Raw genomic sequence first — 5,000 nt, 5'->3', positions numbered from 1 at the left:
TGTGCACTCTAATCAATATTAATCAAACTATTGTTCGTTTATACATTTTAAGAATGGCGTTTATCTTTTTGGAGAATGAGTTCTTATTTTATTTGATTTACTTCGGTCTACAACAGATGATACAAATGTGTGTGTCAGTAAATGTGTACTAACAGAGGCGGGGGGGTGTGTGGAAACAACGGGGACAGAGCTGCTGTCAGACGATCAGCTGTGCAGCGTCATCACAAAGGGACGTCGCTTCACGTGACGCTCCGGAGGAAAGGACGTCCCATTGCTCTGAAAACTCATTTCCTGCTTCTCGTGGTTTCCTTGCGTCTCTCCTTGCTTCCTTGGTGGGAGAGACGCAGGGAAACCACGCAAATGAGGGACGCAAGGAATCCATTTAACCAAAGTGAGACGCAGCCTGAGTCGCTCCTCCCTAAATCATCATCATCATCATCATCATCATCATCATCATCATCCTCCTCCATCTGTGTTTGACTCTAAACACAGAGCTTAAAAGGTTCCTGCTCTCTGTTCCTCTCTCTCCACACACACACACACACACACACACACACACACACAGACACACAGACACACACACACACACACACACACACACACACACACACACACACACACACACACACACACACACACACACACACACACACACACACACACACACACACACACACACACCTGTTGGAGCAAAAGCTGAAGGTGTGGATGGAGTCTCGGCTGACCTCAGATCTGATTGGCTAAGACAGTTCGTTGTTCTGCAGCTCTGCACACGGCACTGATCGATCGGCTTTGATCCTGCAGACGAGAGGAAAAGTCAATCAGCTGTTCAGTGAGATTCACACACACACACACACACACACACACCAAGATCGATCTCATCAACACAAGTTATTTCTCCAACAAACATACTGTTTCACATCAGCATGTACCTGAGATACACAATGTGAACACAATCAATGCCACACACACACACACACACACACACACACACTGACCTTTACTCTGAGAGACAGCAAGACATCAACAAACAGGAACCGTCTCTAACCTTTCACACATCCAATGTTAAAGGGCACACTGTACACACACACACACACACACACACACACTGTACACACACACACACACACACACACACACACACACACACACACACACAAAATGTAGTTAATAGCTCAAAATAAGCTCTTCCTAAACCAAATAACACTGGAGAAAACTGCCTATAAATGTCTCTGCGTCAGTGTCTCTGGGTCAGTGTCTCTGGGTCTCTGGGTCAGTGTCTCAGTGTCTCTGGGTCAGTGTCTCTGGGTCAGTGTCTCAGTGTCTCTGGGTCAGTGTCTCTGGGTCAGTGTCTCAGGGTCTCTGGGTCAGTGTCTCAGTGTCTCTGGGTCAGTGTCTCTGAGTCAGTGTCTCAGTGTCTCTGGGTCAGTGTCTCTGAGTCAGTGTCTCAGTGTCTCTGGGTCAGTGTCTCTGAGTCAGTGTCTCAGTGTCTCTGAGTCAGTGTCTCTGGGTCAGTGTCTCTGAGTCAGTGTCTCAGTGTCTCTGGGTCAGTGTCTCTGGGTCAGTGTCTCTGGGTCAGTGTCTCAGTGTCTCTGCAGGGACACCTTGAATGCAGACTCCTAGCTGCTCCATAGTATTTGAACTAAAGGGTCCGAATGCCCCAAACCACACGCAGTATCAAGATGCTGATGATGAGACCTCAGTGCTGTGTAAAGATAACTGATCATATAACACTTCTATAGAGCTGCAGTCCTTCCAGCAGAGCACAACACACGGCCTGTGATACCAACACACTCCTGATGTGACTTCAGTTGTGTTTGTGTAAAGAAACCTCATTATAAAGAGTTAGTATCTGCAGTCAGTGTGTGTTTGTAGCACAGCAGCTAACACGTTTTCTCCTAAAAACACACATGTTGGAGGTAAATCCTCTCCTCGTGACTTCGACAGACATCCAGGTTATTACCCGAGTTAAGTCTCTGTTGCCTCGCTCTGTTTCCACTCATAAAACCCGCATGTATTAGAGAATAAAGAGTGTTTTTTAGAGGTTAAAAAGAGCTAAGCTAACTCACCTTCTGTTAGCCTGCTGCCTTCAGATCCTGTGTAGTCGTCCTCAGCGCGCCTGAGTGAAAACAAAGCTTTAAATCATATTACAAATATAATAAAGTGTTATTTTTTCTAAGAGAGTCGTTTATTTAAATGTCAAACCTCATATTAAGGAATGGAGGAATATATTAATTTCATATTTATTTTATTTACATGATGGAAATAATGGAGTTTGTATTCAGGCGCTTTTTGGACCTTTAATGGTCCTCCCGCAGCTGTTAGCATTAGCATTAGCATCATGGCGGTGGTAAGGTCGAAAGTAATCTCTCTCTACAAGATGATGATTACGGAAAGCAACAAATTCCCCTCATACAACTACAGGTGAGAGAGTCACGTGATGCACCTGAAGGCATTTATAAAGGAGTTTAAAGACACGCGAGGAGATGCTAATGTAGCAGCTAACGGCTAACCGCTGCTGTGTTTACATCAGACACGTGTTATTCAACGCTTACACAACCAGTACCTTTATCATGTTATAATCTGTCTGTTATCTCCTTATTTTCTTATTAATATTTAGATTTTATTGCACATTTTTTGTTTAAATGTCCATTTTATTCTGTATTTTCTGCTGTTATTCAACATCAGTGAGGATCAGAAGGAGGAGGGATGCTATAACAACACATACACACACGCACACGCACGCACGCACACACACACTGCTACTTGTCATTACATTAGTTGCATGTTAAAGCACAGAAAGGAGTGAAAGCCCAGGTGCATTCTGGGACTTGGAGTCTATATTCATACAGTCTTTAAAATATTTTACGAATAACGTTTTCCACATTTCTTTAAACATATACAGTATATTTTTTAAACCTTCACACCCATATTTAATTTAGCATTTTTATATATGTATTTGCCTGCATTGTGGAGGAAGCTACCACAGTTTAAAGGGGAACATGGGGGAAACCTCAGGGAGAGCAATAGAGGAGGGATCCCTCTCCCAGGACGGACAGACGTGCAATAGATGCCGTGTGGAAATCCAACAGATAATACATTTTACAGCAAGACCGAATGTTAGGAAATGCGTGTGTCTGTAATGAGAAGATGAATCCACGAGGATGTCAACAATCTTGTGGGAGCCATCAGGGAAGTAGTATGATGAGAGTCTGGCAGGACCGCAGAGACGGGTTCAGCCACGACTCGAAGTCCAGGACTCAGATCAGGACTCAGGATAGAGGATCCAGGACTCAGGATAGAGGATCCAGGACTCAAATCAGGACTCAGGATAGAGGATCCAGGACTCAGATCAGGACTCAGGATGCAGGATCCAGGACTCAGGATAGAGGATCCAGGACTCAGGATAGAGGATCCAGGACTCAGATCAGGACTCAGGATGCAGGATCCAGGACTCAGGATAGAGGATCCAGGACTCAGGATAGAGGATCCAGGACTCAGATCAGGACTCAGGATGCAGGATCCAGGACTCAGGATAGAGGATCCAGGACTTAGGATAGAGGATCCAGGACTCAGGATGGAGCAACAGGATTAGCCTCGACTCAGGGTCCCCGCGTATAGACACCAACAAGAGATTTGGGGAAGCTGGGTTATTGGGAACATGAGAGTACACAGGTACAGACAGAGAGAAGGAAGAAGCAAGGCGTCCCAACAGTCTAAGCCTATAGCAGCTAAACTAAAACTAACTTTAGAGAATACACATTCATGAAAACAACCCACTTCAAATGTATAAAACACAGATTAATGACAGATGAAACTCTGAAGAGGTGAGTTTGAGTTGTGATTAATATAAAAACCATTTGAATCAGAGAGTTGTTGTGTTGTTGTTGATCAGATGGTGTAGCCGTGTGTCACACTCTTATTGGGTTAACATTGAATTTAATCTATTCTTTATATTCAGACCTGCAGTTGAGATGCCTCTGCGTCGCAGAGCTGCTCCATATTTCATCATTTATATCAAACGCTCCTTTTTTAATGCGTTTACAGGGAATATGGTGTTCTATAAAACATCAGAGAGTTTAGAGACACAGAGAGAGGAGGGGAGCAGAGCGCTGGGGGTCCAACTGAGATCTGTTTAGTTTGGTTTTATTATGAATTCAACTTTTGGAAATCAGAGGAAAGGGTTTTTGTTTTGGAGGAAGAACTGAAAATGGTAAAGACTCCAAGTCCCAGAATGCACCTCTGCTCGGACACATGCAACCTGTGTGACCTTTCCTCTGCTTCCTCAGTGTGTGTGTGCATGTTTAACACCCACTCTTTAAAGCATTATTTCCTAGTGGAGCCTGGCAGATGGGGTATGAAGCCCTCAGCCCCCCCCCCCCTCGTGCGTCCATTCGCGATGTCTCGCAGCCCCCACGCAGCAAGCAGGAAATGAGCTCACACTGTCCGCTCCGCACAGCAGCGCGCAACGGCCCCCCAACACGCCCCCAGACCCCACGCAGCATCCTCATCTGTTTGTCCTTACTGGTGTCCTTTCCTAGTTGCTAACGCCCAGTGCTTGAATTGGGCCGGTACTCACCGGTACGCAGTACCGGGACTTCTGATTTTTACCCATCTGTGTACCGTTACTTCTTACTGTGAACCGGCACCTCACGACGCATCTAGGGCCCTTTCTCATTTCATCAAATCCCCCTCCTCGACTCCTCGACTCCTCGGTCCTCCGGTAGTGACCCGGAAATGGATTTCAGCGCGCCATGTTGAAGGACATCTCATTTCTCTAAATGTACATCGAGCATCAAGGATCAAGGAGGCTCTCTGGAGGAGCTCTGACCGAGGAGAGAGGAGAGAAGAGAGAGGAGAGAGGAGAGAGGAGGCTCTCTGGAGGAGCTCTGACCGAGGAGAGAGGAGAGAGGAGAGAGGAGGCTCTCTGGAGGAGCTCTAACCGAGGAGACACTGATGGCTCCTTCGTGGATGCATTTCCGGGAACAGAGATGTTTCAA

General features: G+C 45.9%; 1 protein-coding gene across 4 annotated transcripts in view; it reads right to left on the bottom strand.

The window, feature by feature from the left end:
- Positions 1-2,143, bottom strand: part of fars2 (phenylalanyl-tRNA synthetase 2, mitochondrial) — a gene marked incomplete at its 3' end in the record, with an annotated part of 66,460 nt that extends 64,317 nt beyond the window's left edge. The window contains exons 1-2 of one of the 4 annotated variants that reach the window (XM_079662115.1): positions 2,070-2,143; positions 682-798 (exon numbers count right to left, since the gene is read on the bottom strand). Of the gene's footprint in view, positions 1-679; positions 799-2,069 lie in introns of all 4 variants that reach the window. The other 3 variants (XM_079662117.1, XM_079662118.1, XM_079662116.1) reach the window with 3 other exon arrangements.
- Between the last annotated feature and the right edge of the window lie 2,857 nt (positions 2,144-5,000).

Source organism: Notothenia rossii (assembly GCF_949606895.1).
Source record: "Notothenia rossii genome assembly, chromosome: 12".
NCBI lineage: Eukaryota > Metazoa > Chordata > Actinopteri > Perciformes > Nototheniidae > Notothenia > Notothenia rossii.
Note: the sequence above shows the minus strand (reverse complement) of the source record. Positions and strands in the feature narration are given on the sequence as shown.